The sequence below is a fragment of the Emydura macquarii genome, unplaced genomic scaffold (genome assembly GCF_026122565.2).
Source record: "Emydura macquarii macquarii isolate MOO-44397 ecotype Brisbane River unplaced genomic scaffold, CSIRO-AGI_Emac_v2 contig_212, whole genome shotgun sequence".
NCBI lineage: Eukaryota > Metazoa > Chordata > Testudines > Chelidae > Emydura > Emydura macquarii.
Window position 1 is genome coordinate 7682365 of NW_027130349.1, and position 22642 is coordinate 7705006.

Below are 22642 nucleotides of genomic sequence, written 5' to 3' on the forward strand. Positions count from 1 at the left end.
CAGGAAAACCTTTAATTTTTAAAGGGTTTTTTTTTTTTTTTTGGGGGGGGGGGGGGGGGGAATAGAACAATACAGGGCCTTGTTAAATAACATAGGAAAAAGGGAGTTTAGTCTTTTAAAAAGTCAAGTTGTGTTCCTTTAAGTGCTCCGTGTTCCCAGAAAAAAACTGTATCTTGCTATCCAGATGTCTGTGCCAGAGACAGATAGTAGGCAAGGCATGGTATATATCATCTCTGGCAACATGACCTATCAGTTGTTCTGATGCAGCTAATGTTGGATATACTAAAATATTATTTTTAAATAAAGCTATTGGGTTGTTAAGCAAAGCCTATTATGATAGCTTACTTTCACCCTTTAGCACCTCTTCATCCCATCTTCCTGCAGGGGTTAAACTTAGTGTCTAGAAAAGAGACTCAAGCCTAATAAACAGGAGAACATGGGTCTTTTGAATCCAGTCTTGTTTTTCTTTTTTGTTTCCTGCATTGTACAGTGGACATTGACTTTTTTTCAAAATCAACATTTACTGCCCTTAGTAATTAAATGTATCACAGTATCTCCTACCGAATAGAAAATACTACAATCAATATTTGGATTTTTGATGTATCAACTGAGCATAGTGCTAAATAATAAAATATCACTGACGCTAATGAATAAGTATCTACAATAAAAGCTAATTAGCCCATTGTGTTTTAGAGCTGCTGCTTCTGCTTTCATCAAGTCTCTAGAAGGCAAATAACAAAACAAAGTCCAATGTGTAGATCTGGGTACAGCTACGTAAAGTGTTTGAAACACTGATCCCACCCACATAATAAAACAAAACCTGAGCTCAAGTCCTCTTTCAACAAAGATTATACACAGCTGTGAACTTATGTCTCTTTAATACCTTACATATAGTTTATATTGTGCTTTCATATTATAGAAAATAGCCTGGAATTAATGGGGTATGTATGAGATCTGGCTCACAAATGAGTATTCTGCTTCAAACCGTGTCAGAGGGATAGTAGTATTAAATATTAGATTCCTAATTATCCATTCTCCCACTTTACACTCCAATAATTTATCCTGACCATACAGATGGTTACAAAAGTTTGCAAGTGGATAATACTTCCGTTTCCCCTATTACTCAAGCCTCTCTGTTCCCCTTTCCCTGACTTGCCCTTTTTAAGCTGTCCTCTTCCCCTTGTGTGCCAGACAAACTTTCCTCTTTGCAGAATTAATTTTCTTTGGTTCATTTTTCTACCACTTATATGGTATAGCCATATACACCTACTCTAATTTATACAGAATACTTTATACAGAATAAAGCTCTTCATATGACCTGCTTTCAAAAAAGCTCTCCCAGGGCAATGTTCTCTTTCATGGTTTACATGTCTCTCCTCCCCTGCTTCCCTAACCAATTTATCATTATGTGTTTGTCTGATTTAGGACACAACTTGCACTCAGTCTTGGGAGTAGTCCACTGACTATATGAGCGAATATAATCTGAGTAAGATTACATGAGTAAATCTCATTTCAGTGGGACTACTCATGGATAAGGGTGAGGGATTGGTAAATCAAGGTCAGAATGTCTTGCTCAAGTATTCTGTAAATTTGCAGTTCAGGGCTTGTCTACACTGACCTCGGAGATTCAGCAGCAGTCAACTGGAGTTACACAAACTACGCAAAAAACTTGTGTAACTCACATTGACTTCTGTGCTTCTGTTCTGCGCGCCATCTTCACTGCACTGCACCCTGTCAATGCAGCGCTACGCCACTTGAGAAGGTGATCTTAATACATCGATTTCTGGATCGACTGAGCTGGGTCTTCACTAACCACTCAGTCGATCCAGATAAGTCGCTCTGACAATGGCAAATTTGCCGCCGTCAGTGAATACATAGCCTCAAAGATTAAACCTACTTTGATAATGGAAAAAGTCCATATTTGAAATTAATATCTGCAACAGATTATTTGATCAGCTATGATTTTGGGGCTACATCACCAACATGTTTATTTTATATATAAATATTTTAAGTTAATGGAGCTGCACTGACCTACACCAGTAGAAGATCTGGCCCAATATCTGTAAAATGCTATGTAAACCCATGCCACAAAGTAATAAATTATACCAACTGAAGTTAGTAAAACAGGTTGTCGCTTGGCTATTCCTTCTAGTTTCTTCAAACTCCCAGACTCTGTTTTTTTGGCATATGAGTGCTACTCAGCCCTTTCTGGAAACCAGGCTTCTTTAAGGTGTCTGATTTTGGGCACTCAAAAATTGAAGCTTTCATAATCATTAGTCATTTCTGAAAATCTTCCTCCTGGAATAAGGCTTCTTCCCCGACACGTGTTTGTAATCTAATAGATAATTTTTCTGTTATTCCAGGGGAGAAACAGGCTTTCTACTTGAAATGGAATGTTGTTCTTAAACTGCTGCACCAAAGACAACAACATGATTACTACTCTGAAACTGTTTTGCTACTTAGGTACTTAGCTACTTGTCTTAATTGGAACTTAGTTGAAACTGTTTTGCTACTTAGCTACTTGTCTTATTTGGAAACAATTAAATATATCTGCTAGTGGCAATCTCTGTATGTAGTAATTTGTAATTGTTTCTTTGGCTTTTGTTTGGCTTCAGATCACTGGTCTAGTTTGTCATGGGTATATCTACTGTACAGAATGTGATTGCTTACTAGTTCCTTATGTTTGGGGGTATTTTACATTGAATAAAATGTTAAATATCTAGTTCTACTTCGAGTGATTGCTCATATCCATTCCAATATAGGTGAGTGCGTGCCCCGTGCACTGGTTTCTGGAATTTTTTTCCCCTTAGCAAGCCCTGTAGGGCCAGCTTAAGCGCCCCCTGGAGTGCCGCGCTCATGCCGCTGTATATGAGGCGCCGCCAGCCCTGCGGGCCCTCACTTCCTTCTTTCCGCCTGTGACAGTTGCTGGAACGTCTGCCTCGTGCTCTAGCAAGTAGCCTCCCCATTGCTGTATATCGTTGTTGTTAGCATAAGTAGTTAAGTATAGTTGTTAAGTTAGCATAGTTGTTAGTGTTAAGTGTTTACTTAGATTAGATAGTCATCCCTCAGGGGCTTAAGGTTGGGCCATGCCTGGCTCAACCGGCTTCAAATCCTGCGTTGCTTGCGGCAAGGCATTCCCCGTGAGTGACCCTCATGACCGCTGCCTCCGCTGCCTTGGAGAGCAGCATAGAAAGGACAGATGTAAAATCTGCAAGGCCTTCAAGTCGCGTACGCAGAAGGAGAGGGACGCGCGCTTGAAGGCCATCCTGATGGAGTCCACGCTTCAACTGGACTCCGAACCGGCGCGTTCCCCTGCAGCACCGAGTGTCTCCTCGGTGCGGAGTGCTCCACTGGCACCGGTGTCGACGCATCGCCAGGCTCCGGTGCCGAAGAGAAGGAAGCGTCAGGACACCACGAGCCAGGACTCCCCCGTACCGCCGGTCCAGCCTGGGGGGAGTCAGGAGATGCACCAGCCACGTGCCATTGAGTTTACTCTGCAACCTGCATCTCCTTGCAGGAAGCCTCACCCGACTCCTGGGGGTGGGGGAGCGCCCCTGCAAGAGCTGTTGACGCCGGAGGTGTTTGCTGCGGCACGCGCCCTCATGTGCATGCCCACGCCTCCGTCCCCCCCTCGGCCGAGGGTGCAGGGACCAGTGTGTTGGCGTAAACCCGCGCTGGGTGGCCCCAGTGGGTGGTCGAGACAGGAGTCTAAATCTCCCCCAGACGGTCACGGAGGGCAGAGCATGTGGGCTCCCCTCCTAGCTCCGTCGTCGAACTCCTCGGCACCGCGGCACCGAGGGCAGTCCAGAGGTTCACACTCGAGGTGACGTCGATACAGTTCCGCCTCGTGCGAGATGCACAGCTCCAGATCCCGCACCCCAGGACCGAGTCCACTGACACAGCACTGGTCTTGATCCCCGGCATGCAGTCCGGTGCAGATTCCAGTGCCAGAGGAAATGAGACAAGCACAGCACCGGTCCCGATCCCGGGACCATAGTCCGGCACGGATCCCGGCGCCAAAGGACTCGTCACCAGCGGCGACATTGGCACCGCGCCACCAGTCACAATCATCAGAGTTGGAACCGGCACCGAGGCGACATGGCTGGCACCACTCCCAGTCCCCAAGGGGGAAGCGCTGACGCAAGACCTCAGTGCCGAGGCGGAGGCCATTTTACAGCTCCTCCAGCTGCTTGCCCTCTGGCTGGCACCGCAAGCATCGGCACCGGCGATCCTCCTCCTCATCGACGTCCTCCCGGGGTAGATCATTAACGAGGGCAGGCAGGAGCCATAAACATCGCCAACACCGCTCCAGCGGCTCGGGGTCTCGCACCCACCGCCAGGAAGCTTCGCAGTCGGCACCACTGCCGGCACCGACGTGGCCACAGGGGCCATGGCAGTGGCCGTACTGGGGGCAATGGGGGACACAAATGGGTCAGGGCATGGTCTCGGTGCACTCTTCAGTGGCCCAACCGTCACCCCCTCTCCAACCCAGCCAGAGAAGGGCCATTCCTCGGAGGAGGAATCGGACCCTGAGGAGGGTCCCTCCTTGGGGCCCCTCCCACAATCCTCCTCCTCTTCCCCTGACCAGTAATCTTAATTTAGAGCTCAAAGAACTCTCTGAGGAGGAGGAGGAGGAGGAGGACCCCCTCTTTGGGGTGGCTGGGTCAGCAGGGCCGTCCAGAGTCACTCTGCCAGTCCATGAGAGAGCCTTGAAGCTGGCCAAGGCTCTCTGACAAACCCTTTCCTCGGCTGCCCCCACATCCAAGGGCACCGAGAGAAAATACTATGTTCCCTCGGAGGGGTTTGAGTTTCTCTACACCCACCCTGCTCCTGGGACCCTCATGGTTGATGCAGCCAACCAACGGGATAGGCAGGGTGCCCAGGGCAATACCCCCAAAAACAAAGACAATAAAAAGCTGGACCTATTCGGACAAAAGGTCTATTCCATGGGGGCCCTGCAGCTGAGGATTGTCAACCACCAGGCACTCCTCGACTGGTACAATTTAAACCTCTGGACCTCCATGTGGAGGTTCGCAGAAAGGCTGCTGCAGAACCAAGCAGCGGACTTCATGACGGTCCTAGACGAAGGTGCTGCTGTTGCAGGGGCTGCCCTACAAACTGCCAGTGATGCAGCGGACACCGCTAGCAGGGCCATGGCTTCGGCTATTGCAATGTGGCAGTGTTCGTGGCTGCAGTCCTCAGGGTTGACACAAGAAGTCTAGCAATCGATCCAAGACCTGCCCTTTGATAGGGCAGGTTTATTTTTGGACAAAACCAATGAAAAATTGCATGCCCTGAAGGACTCGAGGGCCACCCTCAAATCCCTGGGACTATACACTCCACAGGCCTCAAGGCATCAGTCTTGGCCCTAAGCCCAATGCCAGACCCCGCTGGTTCCTAGGCTGCCGCCCAGGCCCGCTCAACCCAGAAGAGGCTGGAATAGATACAGGGGCTCGAACCACCGCGACTGATAGGGTCATCAGCGGGCCCCCAACAGGGCCCAGCTAAGGGGCCAAACAATAAAAGACAATTTTGATGGTGCGCCCGAGGGTGGCACCTGTGCCGTTCCCCTGGATCCGGCCCTGCCATTTTTCCACAGACTCAGGCCTTACTACACCGAGTGGCGAAAGATCACTTCAGACCATTGGGTCCTCGATGTAGTCCTCAAGGGCTAGGCCCTTCAGCTCAGAGCCTTCCCCCCAGACTCTCCCCCCACCCCATCCCCCCTTCAGGGACCCCTCTCACGAGCAACTCCTGTTGCAGGAGGTGAATTCCCTTCTCCTTGGGATTGTGGAAGCAGTTCCCCCACAGAAAGGGGGAAGGGGTTCTACTCAAGGTATTCTTATCCCCAAGGCAAAGGGGGGCCTGAGGCCCATATTAGATCTCCGCCGTCTGAACAAATTCATCAGACACCTCAGGTTCTGTATGGTTTCCCTAGCCTCCATCATTCCCGCTCTGGATCCAGGGGACTGGAACGCTGCCCTCGACTTAAAGGATGCATATGTCCACATTTCCATCCTTCCCGGACACAGACGTTTCCTCCGGTTTGTGGTAGCTGGCTGCCACTACCAGTTCTTGGCCCTACCCTTTGGCCTTTCCTCTGCCCCCAGGGTTTTCATGAAGCATATGGCAGTGGTGGCGGCCCACCTGCACTGCAGAGGGGTTCAGATCTTTCCCTACCTGGATGACTGGCTGATCCAGGGCAGGTCCAGGGCCCACGTGAGGAACAGCCTGGAACTCACCTGTGCTACATGCACCAGACTGGGGCTGTTCATCAACGAGCAGAAGTCCACTCTCACCCCGGTGCAGCGCATAGACTTTATCGTGGCCACCCTGGCCACCTCCTTCCCACAGCCTCGCTTTGAGGTGATGGCCGCCATAATCGACCATCTCCACAGCTCCCCCACGACGACAAGCAGGCACTGCCTGCAGCTGTTGGGACACATGGCGGCCTGTATGTATGTGGTGAGGCTGGCTCACCTCAAGCTCAGGCCTCTCCAGGCGTGGTTAGCCTCAGTGTATTCACCAGTCAGTCACTCCTTGAACAGGGTGGTTACGGTTCCCACACAGGTCCTGACCTCCCTGAACTGGTGGAGGACTCCCAGGGAGGTACTGAGGGGAGTCCCTTTCAGAAAAATGGCCCCATCGGTCACCCTCATCACAGACGACTCGGATGTGGGGTCGGGGACCCACATCAGCAGCGACCTGATCACCCAGGGCTCTGGTCGGCAGATGAGAGGGGTCTTCACATCAATGTTCGGGAGCTCAGGGCAGTCCGCCTAGCCTGCAAGGTGTTCCTCAGATTTCTAAGGGGCAGGATGGTGCAGGTCCTCACGGACAACACAGCGGCCATGTTTTATATGAACAGACAAGGGGGAGCACGCTCCTCAGCCCTTTGCCAGGAGGCCATTTGACTTTGGGACTTTGCGGTGAGGCACGACTTCCACATCTCTGCCTCTCATCTCCTGGGCATCAGGAACGACGAGGCAGACCGCCTCAACAGGTCGTTTCTACCCCGACACGACTGGTCACCGCACCATGAGGTGATGACTTTATTTTCCACAAGTGGGGTGTTCCCCAACTGGACCTGTTCGCGTCGTCCTGAAACAGGAAGTGCCCGAGATTCTGCTCGCTCCGGGGTCGCAAGCTGGGCTCCATCTCCGACGCATTCCTCATGGACTGGATGGGGACCCTGATGTACACGTTTCCCCCCATTCCATTGCTGCCCAAAGTCCTCTTGAAGATCAAGAGGGACAAAGTGGACATCATACTGATCGCCTCAACCTGGCCGAGACAGCGCTGGTTCAGCATGTTGCTGGACCTGTCCATCGCCCGCCGCTGCCGCTCCCAAGGCGATATGACCTGCTCTCCCAGGACCAGGGTCGCCTGTTGCATCTGGACCTGGACTCCCTCCACCTGACAGCATGGAGACTCTGTGGCTGACGGAGGAAGAGAGTGCCTCCTTGGTGCAGGTCCAACAGGTTCTGCTGGGCAGCAGAAAACCTTCCACTCAGGTGGTGTACCGGACCAAGTGGAAGTGGTTTACCTGTTGGGCGGAGTCCTGGGGTATCCCAGCGAGCTGCTTGCCCATACAGGCAATTTTGGAGTACCTGCTCCATCTGAAGCTTCAGGGTCTGGCACTGGCCTCCCTGAAGGTGCACCTGGCAGCCATCTTGGCCTTCCACCAGCCGAGGTCATTATTCTTACACCCCATGTCAGTCAGGTTCCTTAAAGGGGTGGAGAGACTATACCTGCAGGTCCGTGATCCGGTGCCTCCCTGGGACTTGAACCTGGTCCTCGCCACTCTGACGGGACCCCCCTTCGAGCCCATGGCTACATGCCCGCTGCTCATCCTCTCGTGGAAGGTAATCTTCCTGGTGGCCATTACATCGGCCATTACATCAGCTATGAGCAGGCAAAGGTGCCACTTCCAGGAGCTGTTTCGGCACCCTCAACCAGAGCCCAGGCCTCGTCGGCGGCCTTCCTGGAATGACTGCCCCTGCAGGATATCTGCAGAGCAGCTACCTGGTCGACGGTCCACACCTTCATGTCCCACTACGCCATCGTGCAGCAGGCGAGAGAGGACGCGGGCTTCAGCAGGGCCGTGCTGATGAGAGTAGCTCGCCGATGACTCCTACCCATCTCCAAGGTATGGCTATTTAATCACTTATATTGGAATGGATATGAGCAATCACTCGAAGTAGAAAACAGGGTTACTTACCAGTAACTGTTGTTCTTTGAGATGTGTTGCTCATATCCATTCCACACCCACCCTCCGTCCCCACTGTCAGAGTCGGCAGAAAGAAGGGACTGAGGGCCTGCAGGGCTGGCGGCGCCTCATATACTGCGGCATGAGCGCAGCACTCCAGGGGGCGCCTAAGCCAGCCCTACAGGGCTTGCTGAGGGGAAAAAAGTTCCGGGAACCAGTGCATGGGGCACGCACTCATCTATATTGGAATGGATATGAGCAACACATCTCGAAGAACAACAGTTACTGGTAAGTAACCCTGTTTTTTCCTAAATGACTCTACTATGAGAAGGGGGGAATAAACCACATAAAGAAGGTGCATAACACTGGAGTGTGGCTGGAGAAACTTTCTGGTAGGTAAGCGGTGCCTCTTCCAACAAAAACTAAATGAATTCCCTGACTGATGTTTTGGAGCTGTATTGGTCTCTAGTAAATACAATTTTGCATGTGAAACTATTTTTAAAAAATGGATAGATTCCTTAAGCTGTTTAAGACAGAAAAAAAGAATAGTGATAATCCAGGAAAGTATAAACTAACCTTCTTTAAACTGTAAAATGGATTTTTAAAAGCACCTATGGGATGTAGGTGCAAACATCCCATTGACCTTAAATGGGATTACTGTGCCTACATCTCTTAGATGCTTTCGAAAATCTCTCCCTTTAAGTTTCCTGACCTCTTGTTATCATTGAAGCACTAGAGGTCCACCTAACTTAAATCACACTTCAGTCTGAAACTTTTTGACCTAGTGTAGTTTACAGGTAACACCTCAGATTACTGAACTGAAAAATTAGACTTTTTTTCCCTAATGTATTTTGTGTGTTTGACAACACTTCATAATTTCATTCTTTCCGCTGTATTATCTGTCATTTCCCCCTGTTTGTGTGGCCAAAAATCAGCAGGGAGTCTTAGGGACTGGATTGAAATGTGGTCCACTTTTTATGAGTGAGAAAGTTTCAAGTGGACTGTCCCCTTTTATGGGCCAAAACTTAAAATTACACCAAGTATTCATGTACAGCCATTATTTTGTATATGCTTGCTTTCTGCAGATGAACTTTCACCTCTTTTTTTAAGAACTGACATAAAATAGATTTTTACTTTCCATATACATAATGTATCACAAATTAAAAACATTTTTAAAAAAGGTGGTTGTAAACCCAAAAAAAAGTAGTAGAGGGTGATAAGGGCAGGTGAAGAAGCAGAAGCTTCTTTTTAAAAGCAACATAGGGATATCCGACATCCAGACAGCAATTAGGACAATGTTTTAAGACCCTATCTGAAGGACTCATATCAAGTAAATTTCATGATTCTCCCTTTATCTCACTTGGAGGGATGAAGGGCCAAATCCAAACTCCTGGAATATAATGGTTCTAGGTAGATGAGTATTTCCCAAACATTTAATAATGAAAGTTTTGTGGTCCAACTTTTTTCCCATTCACAATCATGTAACATCTCTTGGTCAACTACAGCAATTACTTAGAAAAGTAAAATTGGAGAAGTGAACATTTATCTGTATTTTAATGCAGTTTAGCAGCTGGAAGCCAAAAGAGCCAACACTCTGGATTGAAATCCTGGCCCCTTGATTAATGATGTCACTCCCATTGACTTCATTTGAATCAAGATTTCATCTATGTCATCAACCTACTCTCCATGGACCACCCCACGGCCCATATGCCACAATTTGGGAAACTGGTCTAGATAGTCTAAAATGCCAGTTAAACCACTAACTCGTCCTACTTCATCAATTCAAAGTAGAACACAATGTCAATAGCTATTCAGGATCATGCATTCAACCAGCTCATGATTATCTAAACCATCCAACAGCTATACGCAGAGGCCATCCAGAATTTGTATTAAAAAAGCTAAAATAAACACCTTGTCTTCACCCAGCTGAATAGACAGAACAATACTATGATTGAACACTTTTAATATGGGACATAATATTGCCAAGCTAAAGCAGGAAAAAATATAATACAAGAAAAAGCAACAAAAAAGGGCTCTCATCTTTTAATAAGATGCTGCTCTACAGCTGTGTGTGCAGTGTCACTGGGGTACCATGTCTGCTGAAAAGACCACCACCATTTCTCTGCTTATGTACCAGCCAAAGAGAATCAGCAATGCTGCAGGTCAGGAAGGGGTGATTTTCTCTTCCTGGGTATTGGATGTTGACAGGTAGATTGCTTTCCAATTGTTGGTGAAAATCTTAATGGTCTTTAAAAATGTTTTGAAAAACCAAATGAGTAATAGCGACATTGGGCACAACCTTGTGATAGGGCAATAAACTGATTTCATTTAATGAGGCTATTTTATTTGATAAACTTATGAAATTTTGAGTTTCTTTACCACCTTCTTTTTAGTCACAGAAGATTTTATGCCAATTAATTGCTCTAGGCTTTGGGATATATTATTCAGTGATGCCTAGGCTCTTTTGATTGATAAGAATGTGATTTCTGGTTCTTTATAATATACCTCATTTCTGCTATGTGGTCAGCCAGTATCTTGCTGGTTGCTCTGAAGTGATCATGAGAAATCCTCTCTGAAATTATTTCATCTTCCTTTTTGATTTTATACATGTTAAAAAATTATTTATATAGCAGTTCTCCTTCTGAAGGATTCCAAAAGTAAGATCACTTCACCTACAATTGAATGCAGCCACCTCCACGTTGAAATGTGGCAGCAATTCTTTGCCAGGAACACACTACCAGAGTTTTGTTTGTTTTTAAGAGGAAGTGATGAATAATTTAATTTGAAGCTACAGTGAGAATTTTAGGTAAGTAGTATGTAAAAATCCAAATTGGAATTTCATTTTCCTTGATACTCTCGTAAAAAATTGTAAATTCTGGTTCTTTAAATCATGCACACATCAGTAACTTCTTTCTTAGGAGTAATCTCAGATTCGAGTATGGAAACTGCTGCATAATAACACACGCCATAATTGTATATGAAAACTAACAATTCTACTTGTACTTGCTAATGACCGTTTTGTGAGGTGGAATTCTGCTAACCATATCTACAACTAAGATTTGTCCTCTGTTGACTTTATTGAGGTAGAGTTAAAATTATGGCTGATAAGTGAGTGTGAGCCTTGTTTGAGAAATGCAACCTTAATTCTGCATGTCCAACGTGATGGTAGTTTTTTGAGTTATTATTCAAATCCTGAAAGATAATATGCACTTACACCACTAAACTTTCTCCAAACTAAGTTTCTTCTTTGAGTGATTGCTCATGTCCATTCCACTATAGGTGAGTGCACGCCTCCGTGCACAGCTACCAGAACTTTTTTCCCCTTAGATCCTGTAGGGCCAGCTCCGGCACCCCCTTGAGTCCCGGGCACATGCCGTGGTATATGAGGCACTGCCGGCCTTACGCCCCCTCAGTTCTTTCTTTCCGCCCTTGACAGTTACTGGAATTGCCTGTGCTTGCATTGCAAGCGCTTAATTCCCCATGTTTTGAACTTTAAGCAAATTATTTTTTTTGCGTTAATTAGTTAGTTAGATTAATAACTGTTGTAGTGGTAGTTAGAGACTTTGAGATAGTCTAGCTGAGGCTTTACTGGGAGCAGGTATGCTCCGGTGTCATGGCTTTAAGCCGAGCGCCTCAGGCGGGAAGGCTTTCCCATTAAGTGACCCCCACTGCCTGAAGTGTGTGGTGGGGAGCCCGTTGTAAGGAGAACAGATCGATAAGGCTTTCAGACCTCCAGAAAATCCACCTGAAAGCCTGGCTCATGAAGCCCCCGAGCCGGCTCCGAGTCAACCCGCTCCATTGCGGTATCCAGCATGCCATTGGTGCAGAGGGCACCATCGGCACCGACATGACTCAACACCACGAATGGACGGAATCAGCATTCAGAGCGTGGATACTCGCCCACACCGTCGAAGCAGGTGGGGTGGAGCACCGTTCCGTACCGAGGTCGGATTACGGAGACCTGCTGCCTGAGCCAGCATCTCCAGCCAGGGAGCCTCCCCTGACTCGGGGGAATGAGGGAGTCTCTCGGCACCTACCGGCACTGTTGACTGCAGTGGCCGTCGGGCGGCAAGAGCCTTGTTGGTCTTGCATATGCCACTGCCGCCCATACCTCCACGAGAGATAAGGGGCTGGCGTTACAGGGGAAGCCCGCATTGGGACGCCCTGAATGGCTCAGGAGATTCCCGGTATGGGGAGGAAGATCTCCTGCAGACTGGTTTCCTAGGGTAGAGCAGGAACGCTCTCCTAGAAGTCATCCCAGATCACATCCCAGATCACAGTCAAGGATGCCGCTGATCCCAGTCACCAGAGACTTGCACTGGGCGGTGCCGAACTCAGTTGCTGGAAACAGATTGGGCACTGAGGAGTTCGCCCCCTGCACTGAGGCAAACCTGGATGCCGGAGACAGACTCGGCACGGAGGAGTTCGCCCCCGCACTGAGGCAATCCCGGATGCGGGAGACAGCCTTGGCACAGAGGATTCACCCCTGCACTGAGGCTGCGCCAAACTCAGTGGCCGGAGACCAACTTGGCACGGAGGAGTTTGCCCTGCACTGAGGCCAGGCAGAGCCTGGTCATCGGAGTTTGACTCAGCACTGAGATGCATGCAGAGTGCAAAGTCCTTGGTACCGGGATGACACTTGGGTCAGCCCAGCTCAACAGAGCGCTGTCCCTACGCCAGCTCTGGCTGCGGAACCCACAACGAACCTGGTAGTCGAGGTCGTTGACGTCGAGGGGACGCTTTCTGGAGCAACAGTACTGCACAGTGAGGGCCCTTGGGGTAGCCCCACCAGGGTCTTTTGATGGTGCCTCAGTGTCCCTTTGGGGCTGTAGTACCTGGGGGAGCCACTACCAACGAAAGGTGCCAGAGCTTCAGGCAGATGGCCTCAGAGGCAATGGTCACCCCAATGGCTGTATGGAGGCCTAAGGGCTTTCCTGGGGCGGGGGGACCACAGTCTGTGAACCCCTCGAGGATGCAGTCAGTGCCTCAGGTACAGAAAAAGGGCCACCATTAGCCCTTGGATGATGACTCGGCCCCACGGGTAGGGACTCCTGTGGGGACCACCTGTCGGCAGGAAGAGGTGCTGCAGCCTGCAGAGCCCTTCCCCTCCTCCCTCTCCTCCCTGCCAGATAAAGCATGCTCCCGAGCCCCGGTTGATTCTATGGCACACTGGGAACTGCTCAAGAGGTGGCCTCCACCTTGGGGTGGAGGCGAAAGAGCAAAAAGGGCAACAGGCAATCTCTAATGTGCTACCAGTGGGCTCCACAGTGTGGTAGCCCTCCTGGTCTGTAAAGGGATGCTCAACATAGTGAGGATCTCATGGCAAACTCCCTCCTCCATAGCCCAATGCCTAAATGAGCCGAGAAGAGTATTATACCCCAGCCAATGGATTTGAATACTGTTCACCACCCCGCCCCAGGTTCCTGGTGGTGGTTGCTGCCAACCACAAGAATAGGCAGGGCAGCCAGGCTCTACTCCAGAGAACAAAGACAATTGCAAGCCAGACTTGTTTGGAGAAAAATGTTATTCAATAGTACTACCAGCAAGTAGAAAGTGAGCCCTCGGGTGACTCAGTGAGCTGCCTTGCTGAGGCTCTGCCCAGCAGCAGGCGCTGAGCCTGTTTACCATTGCAGAAGAGGGTACCACAGGAGCTAGAGCAGCACTCCAGGCATCCTCAGTTGTTGCTGATTCGGTGGGCAGAGCCATACCCCCTGCCATTAGCATGCCCAGAGGTTAATGGCTGCAAACCCAGGCTGTCCCAAAAGGTCCAGCAGCCCATCCAGGGCCCTTCCTTGGACGAGTCAGCCTTCTCTTTGGTTCGGATAGAAGCGAAGCTGCATGGTCTCAAGAACTCCAAGACCACGCTCTGTTTCCTGGGCCGCTACACGCCACAGACCTTTAGGTGTCAGGGACACCCCAGGGACAGCAGCAGCAGAGGTGTCAGCCACGGCCGTCTCGCGACCTACGGGCAATGGGACAGAGTCAGTGGGTCTAGGAGACACCATCTGCCCTGAATGGGTCCTTAGGCTCTCAGTAAGGGTCCTCTCGGCAACAGGGCAAACGGAAAAGGCCCGTTCTGATGGTGCATGCAAGGGCAGTGCCCTAGCCTATACCCTCCCTTCAGGTTCGTGTGAGCCAGAATGCCTTTGGACCATTGGGTCCTTGATATAGTTCGGGAGCTATGGCTCCCCGTCATCTCCCCCCTCCCCCGCCCCCTTGACACCTTCCCTTTCCTCCCTCTCAGTGGCAATTCCACATCCAAGAGGTTGAGGCTGCCTCAGCCCGGAGCAGCGGGAAAGGTCCCACAGGGCATGGCGGAAGAAGTCCTACTCAAGGTACTTCTACATCCCCTAAAAAAAGGTAGGGGGGGGGGATTTAAGGACAGTGGCAGACCTACGTCGTCTCACAAATACCAAACAAGGGACTCAAGTCTCGCATGGTCTCCCCAGATCCAGTACTGGAAACAGGAGCCTGGTATGCTGCCCTGGATGTTAGGGACGCATATCTTCAAAGCTTCCTTCACTTCATAGGGGTTGGCTCCCTCTAATGCTTTATGGCTTTACCTGGTGGCCTGTTACTCAGCCTCGAGAGTGTTTACTGAAGGTCTGGCAGGGATAGCTGCACACTTGAGGGTGCAAGATTTACCCAGGCAAGTCCAGGTCCCAAGTCCAGTGCAGTGTGAGCCGGTCAGGCACCACTTGCGGCTGGTGGGTCCTGCTGGTAAACACACAAAAGTTCACGTTAACTCAGGTGCAACCTACAGAATGCATCAGTGTGACTGGTTGCTTCCCGGACCAGACCTTCTTGCCCCAGCCGTGCTGTGAGACAGTGTCCCTCAGGATGGCCCACCTGCACAAATGCCCTATGACAACAGCCAAACATTGCCAACAGCTGATAGGTGCAGGCTGCCCTGTGACCTATGTGGTGAGGCTAGCTAGCCTGATGCTTAGGCCGCTTCAGTCTCGGTCCCAGGATACAGTCCGAGCAGGTAGCTTCTGCATCGGCAGGCTACGGTCCCCTCTCCTCCCTCCTCCTCCCCACAAAAAAAACAAGAAAAAACCCAACAGCAGCAAGCCCTAGCCTCCCTAGACTGGTGAATGACTCCTCAGGATGTGTGAAAGGGCGTTCCATTCATGGAACAGGCTCCTTCAGTTACCCTGATATCAGCCGCCTCGAGCAGAGGGTAAAGTGCCATATCAGCACTGACCTCGACTCACAAGGCATCTGGCCAAGGGAGGAGAGGCATCAGCATACCAATGTAAAGATCCATGAAACGCTTGCAGGGCTTGCAGATTGTTCCTCCGTGTTATCGAGGGCAGGGCGGTACAGGTGCTGACAGACAGTGCAGTGATCATGTATTACATCAACAGGTGGGGGGAGACCATTCATCAGCCTTATGAAGGGAAGCTATCAGTCCTTAGGACCTGGCAGCGATCACCTCCTGGGGAATGAACGATGAAGCAGACTGCATCAAGGGGTCGCTCTTCCTCACCATGATGGGTCACCGTGCCCACAAAGGACATCTACGACTGTCTGGAAGGGTGATTTCCCTAAGGGGAATCTGTCCGTATCGAACTGTAGCATGAATTGTCCACAGTGCTGGTCTCTCCATGGTCAAGGGGAGGGGGCAATCACCAACGCCGTCCGTCTGTAGCGATCAGAGAGTTTCATATTCACTTCCTGCCTTTCCTCTCCTGCATACAGTCCTACTAAAGACAAGGAGGGGCTAAACAGATGCCATCTCGATTGTTCCTGCCCGGCCACGCCAGCAAGGGTTCAGCATACTGCTGGATTTCTCGATCGCCGCCTTGGGAGCCTCTGAGTCAGTGTGATCCCAGCCCCCAGGATCACGGTCACCTGCGGTGCCCAGACCTGGACCCTTGACTCCCAAGGGAGTGATGGATTGGTGGCTGAGAGGCAATGAGCGAGCCGCTCAGAACAAGTCCAGTGAGTTCTGCTGGGTAGCAGGAAGCCCTCCACGCAGATCATGTACTGGGTTAAGTGGAAGTGGCTGTTGCCTGTCGGGAGGAGTCCCAGGGTATTCTGCCCAGCCTCTCCCCAGTGCAGGCGATCCGGAAAATACTTGCCACTGTTAAAGCTCCAGGGACTGACTGTGGCCTCCCTGAAGGCCCACCTAGCAGCCAAATCAGCCTTCCATCAGTCGCTGGAGGGGGGATTGCGGTTCTTCCATCTGATGTTGGTTCGGTTCCTGAAGGGGGTGGGAGGCTCTATCCGTAGATTCGCGACCCGGGCCTCCCTGGGATCTCGACCTGGTCCTTTCCCGGCCCATGCGCCACCCCCCTTTCCCCCCCGGGAACCCATGGCGTCATGCCCTCTACTTCAGCCTTCCAGGAAGGTAGCCTCCCTGCGGGGTTTACCTCAGCAAGAAAGGTCTCCAGTATCAGGGCTTTGACATCGGAACTCCCCCCTCATACTGTAGTCTATAAAATAAGGTTCAGTTGAGACTGCACCGGGCCTTCCAGCCCAAGGTGGTTTCCCAGTTTCATTGTAACCAACATATATTTTCCCTATGTTTTCCCCGAACCACACGATTCGGAGGAGAAGAGAAGGCAGCACTCGTTAAAAACGTGAGATGGGCCCTGGCTTCTACATCAGGTGTATGAGGCCATTCCGGAGAGCGATGCAGCTCTTCGTCGCAGCAGCCGACCGGATGGAAGGTTCACCGGTCTCTGCCCGGCGCATTTTCCTTGTGAATAACTTCCTGCATCGCGTTCAGCTACAAGCAGGTGAAGGTGCCGCTTCCAGGTGCCACCACAGCTCACTCAACAGAGTTCAAGCTCCATCTATAGCCTCCCTAGTGGAAATGCCAGGGCAGGGCATCTGCAGAGCAGCTGCCAGGCTGGCCGTACATATTGTCACGTCCCACCACGCCTCTGTCCAATGGGCATGGGAAGACACGGGCCTCAGCAAAGCTGGGCTGCAGGCAGCTCACCACTAACTCCAGCCCACCTCCAAGGTACTGCTTGTTAGTCACCTATAGTGGAATGGACATGAGCAAGCACTCGAAGAAGAAAACAAGGTTACTTACCAGTAACTGATGTTCTTCGAGATGTTCTTTAAACATCTCCAGGCTTAATCTTATCTCTAAAAATCAGAGAAACTGGAGCTGCAGATGAACTAAAAATTCCCCCTTAGTGGGACATAGAAACTGATAATGTTCTATTTGCCTTGATACAAAATATAGGTTACATATGTCCAACTAAGAAATTATACTAGTTAGAAAGACAGATTCAGGTGCAGAACCAACTTTACTGGAAATATGGTCAGCCTCCCAGAAGAACTACATCACAACTAACAACATAGCATTTCTCTTGCAATCTATTATACTTTAAACAAAACTTGTTAGACTGAAGACTCACCATCTAGTCTTTTTAGCAGCAGTATTAGATGTTTCCTACTAAAGGCCCTCCTGGCCTAAAGAAGAGGTTTGAAACCATTGCAGATTATTAATTATTAATCATGTTTATTATAGTAGTAGCTCAGTACCAACCAAGAATGCAATCCTCATCTGCTGTCATCAAGAATACAATAACTCCAAATGAGAACATTTTTACAACTATTGGGGCTTCAGGTGCCCTCAAGAGGTCTTTTTTACTTCACACAATGCACAGTCAATCTGTGGAACCCATTGCCAGTGGATGTTGTAAAGGCCAAAATTATAACTGCATTAAAAGACAGAATTAGATAAATTCACAGAGGATAGGTCCATCAATGGCTATTATCCAAGATAGTCAGAGATGCAACCCCATGCTCTGGGTGTCTCTAAACCTCTGAGTGTCAGATTCTAGGACTGGATGACAGAGGATGGGGACTGGATGATTGCCTTGCTCTGTTCATTCCCTTTGAAGCATCTGGCATTGGCTACTGTTGGAGGACAGGATGCTGGTTTAGATGTACCACTGGTCTGACCCACGTAGCCATTCTTATGTTCTCATTACCTCAAGCACTCAGGTATACCTTATATGAGGATACAAATGAGAATCTCACTGAATTTAAATGGATGCACATTACAAAGCAAATAGCAATATTATTTAAAAAGTTGACCAAGCATCCAGAAATATTGGACTCATTTCTGTGGTGGACAATGCCTCAGTCATAATGTACAGCATTCCATTCCTCCCTCCTTTGGTATCCAACGTCACGATACGCACAAATGCCTCTGCAACAGTTGAGATCACATTTGCCAGAGCTAAGCACTATGAACATTGAACATGTCAGGGAATCAAGAATACATATCAGTGTTCTGAAGTTAAAGGCAATATGTCACACTACTGTCTTTTCTGCCAAAGATGCAACACTGAGTGGTTCAAGTTCACAAAGACCATGTAGCTGCAATTCCTAACTTACATTACAAGAGAGTGTTAAGTCCCATGCACTCTGTTAGGAAGATCTTTTTGGAAGAGTGCTTCCATCATGCTGTTTTCCCATTTCTTGTTCACCTTGCAGGAAAAAGGAATGTGTTAGCAGATTATCTCAGTCATACGCTTTAGGACTATCACAAGTATTTATGAAGGAGATGTTAGTGAATTTCACCCTTCAGAAATAAGCCATCTGAAAAAAGATCTTTATAAAAGAACATACCAAATGTTTTCTGTATTGTGTCAGGACGGGAAAGAACACAAATTGCCTTAGGGAGGATTCCTACCAGATTGTAAGGGATAGTGTAGACAGCACCTTTTCTATGCATTCTCTCTAATTTCACTGGGACCTTGATTTCAGAGAAAGAAAAGACAGGACAAGGATCAAAGAATTTTAGTAGCCCCAGCTTGTCAGTGATGGTACTCATAACTTCCTGGTCTAGCAGAAGAGACTCTGCCCTGAATCTTCATAGAGTAGCCAAACATTTGTCTCAACAATGAAGTGAAATTCTACATCTGAATTGAGTCTCCCCACTGTTAAAGCATGGAAGCTGACACTCTCATATGGATGGACTTACAGAGCTCACCTAAAATGCAACAAATACATCTCAAAAGAGCTAAACAGCACTTTATGTGCAGATATTTGTCATTACATGAATTTCAAGCATTCTATACCTACAGTCAACATAAATTTGTCAGATACATCCACTTGTCACCCACTCATTCAAGGGTAATTTATACTTCCTCATCCTAATATGAATTGATTCTTGAAGGGTTTGGTCCATACATATCCCCAAGAAAGACAATCACTTCCCACTTGGGACTTTAATTTGGTACTCATAACACAGCAGCACTCTGAACCATTGCCAGACTGTTCTTCATTTCATCTGTGCATTAAAACAGCATTTCTGATTGCTAACACTTGGACACGGTGACTAAATTGCAGGCACTTATAGCTGATCCACCCTTCCTAGTAGTATAAGGGGGCTCTTCACCCCACCCAGTTTTTTCTGAAAGTGGTTACAGATTTTCATTCAAGACAATTGTAGGGACATAGAATTGCCACACTGGATCAGAGCTCTGATTCATCTAGTCAAGTATTCCATTTCCGACAGTGGCCATCACAAGAGGCTTCAGAGGAAGGAGTAAGAAATCCCATCGTAGGTAGATGTGGGATATTCTGTCTCCCAGATTAATCTTCTCCTAATTGCTCATATTTAGACATTTGCTTATGCTCTGAAGCATGAGATTTTGTATTCCTTTCAAAACTCATTTTTAGTATTTACATTATAATTCTGAATCTTCTTGTAATCCATTTAAAAATGTGCAACCACTCTTTGAATCTTGCTGAATCATTGGCTTCAAATCAATAATGAGTTCCACAGTCTAATTATTCATTGTGTGAAAAATATATATATAGTTATTAGTTTTGAATTTGCTGCTATGTAATTTAATTGAACATCCCTTGTTCTTGTTTTGAGTCAGAGAGAACAAAAGTTCCTAATTTATGTTTTGTATACCAGTCACAATATTTATTCTCAGTTTATATCCTTATATGTCTACTTTCTAAGGTTAACAATGCCAGTCTTTTCAATCTCTCTCCATATATAATTTTTCCACTTCTCCGTATCATTGTTGATGCTAACCCATGAACTTCCTCTAATTCTGCAATATTCTTTTTGAAATGGGATGACTGAACACAGAAATCCACGTGAGGATGAACCACTGATTCATATATTGTTATTATAATATTCTCCATACTATTCTCATATTGAACAGAGCGGTCTTAACCAAGCTATCCACAGTGATGTGCAGTTGATGCAGTTAATTTAGAACCCAGTAAGAAGGAGTAGTTCAATTTTTTCCCCCTCCAACATGCATTATTTTGCATTTATCAACATGTAATTTCATCTTCCACTATGTTGCTCATTCACCTTGGTTAGAGCCCTCAGAAGTTCCTCACAGACCTCTATGGACTTGACTAATCTAAATAATGTATCATTATTTGCAAATTTTGCTACCTCACTGCTCACCCATTTTTCTATCATTAAGAAATCTATTAAACAGCACCATGCATAGTACAGACTTTATGGCAACCCGCCTAGCCCGGTTAACTTTTTGCCATTATGATAAATGACCATTTATTTCTACTCTTTGTTTTCTTTCTCTCAGACAGTTTTTGATTTATGACAGCCATGAGGTGAGAGGCACAATATTATTTACTTACTCTAGTAGCTTCTGTCTCCTCAAAGAAGGTGTGGGGCATGTCTGGAGGGCTTGGACTTTATTAACCAAGGGTGGCACTGTGGCTTTTCTTAAAGTGTATCCAAGGTAGGTTGTTTCATCCTTGCCCAAGTGGCATTTAGCAGGATTTGTACTCAGACTGGCCTCCTAGAGGAATCTTAGCACAGTTGTCACATGTTTTAGGTGGTCCTGCCAGTTTCGACTGTTAACTACGATGTCATCTACGTATGTGGCCGCATCTGGCTGTGGGGTTGGAGGATCTGGTCCATTAGCCATTTGAATGTGCCTGGGGCTCCATGCAACCTGAAGGACATTGTCCAGAACTGAAAAAGCCTAAAGGGAGTGGAAAAAGCTGTGTTTTCTCTGTACTCTGGAGTGAAGGGCATCTACAAATATCCCTTTGTCAGATCCAGAGTGGTGATGTACTCTGCTTCCTCCAGCCAGTTGACTAGCTCATCCACATGAGGCATTAGGTATGCATCAAATTTTGGAAATCTATGCAAAACCGGGTGGTCCCATTAGGCTTAGAGACCAACATTACAGGGCTTCTCCAGTCACTGAATGCCATCAATGCCATCCTAGTTTGAGCATTGATTGGATTTCTCGCTTCATGGTTTCCCACAATTTCTGGGAAAGGGGTCAAGAGTTTTCTCTGACTTTAAGCCACAGTTCCTTCTGGATGTTATGTATTATTAAATGGGTCCATCCAGGTTGGATAGAAAATACAGAGGAGAAGGCGGCAATCACTTAATGAGCCTGTGTCCTCTGGTCTAGAGTGAGGGTATTTCCAATTTTGACTGGCCTCGCCTCCGAGGCCTCAGTAACCTGCGGGCCTAACTCAGGTTAGGGCTTGAGCTTGAGCTTGAGCTTTCCACAGTTTTAAAAGATTCATGTGGTAGATTTGCAATACCTTCTGCTTGTCCAGCTGTCAGATTTCAAAATTCACCTGCCCCACTCATTGCATCACTTCATAGGGCCCTTGCCAGCAGGCTGAGAGTTTTGATTAGGAGCTGGGTAGGAACAAGAGAACCCCATCACCAGGTTGGTGGTGATCATGGGGTAGGCAAGCATTGGTGCAAGGCCCACTATTAGGCACTTTGTGCGCTTCCTCACTATTAGAGTCACTTGGTTGAGCAGATACGATTTTACGTCCCCATGCACACATTGTAGCAGGACTGAGTCCTGAGTTGGCCCAGGGTTAGGAATGGCTGAGGTTTATACCAAGGTCTGGGCACATCCTGGGTTGACAAGCCCCACCATTTCTGTCCCATTCACTCATACAGGGGTGATTCACTTCGCAAGTTTTCCTTGCAAAGCTCACACCCCTAGGGCCCAGATCTTCCTGAAGCTGCACTCCATATACGGGCAATCTCTGGACCAGTGCCCAGCACAGCCACATGTGAAACACCAATCTTGGTCTTGGCCATGGTTATCAGCCCCTCCTCCCCTTGGGTAGTCAAGCAGTCTCATCCCCTTGAGATCCTCAAGTTCAGGCTCCAGCGCTATTCCTTTTTTAAGCACTAATAGGTCCATGTTTTCTCAGACTGGAGTGGGAGTTGATAGCCTGGGATTTCTGGACCAGAAGACTCTGGGCCCCTCTATCCCTGGGCCCTCCAATGTTCCAGTGCGGAGGGAGTAGGTTTAAGCTAGTGGAGATCCTGGCTTCCAGGGGTTGCTCCTTCCTTTGGTGCTATGGGGCTCTTAGCCCCCCTGGATCTCTGATGGGGAATCATTATAGGGGTCTTCGTGGCCAGGTAATTTTCGACAAGCTAAACTGCATCAGCCATGGTCTCAGAATGGTGCTGTAACA

The 22642-nt window shown here is 48.3% G+C and overlaps 1 long non-coding RNA gene across 3 annotated transcripts in view; it reads right to left on the minus strand.

Moving 5' to 3' along the window:
- LOC137152489 (uncharacterized) overlaps positions 1–22642 on the minus strand; it is a 43683-nt gene that overhangs the window by 5991 nt on the left and 15050 nt on the right. The window contains exon 2 of one of the 3 annotated variants that reach the window (XR_010919530.1): positions 18578–18669. The exons of the other annotated variants lie outside the window; for them this stretch is intronic. This is a non-coding gene — a long non-coding RNA (uncharacterized lncRNA). The remainder of the gene's footprint in view (positions 1–18577; positions 18670–22642) is intronic. 3 annotated transcript variants of the gene reach the window in all.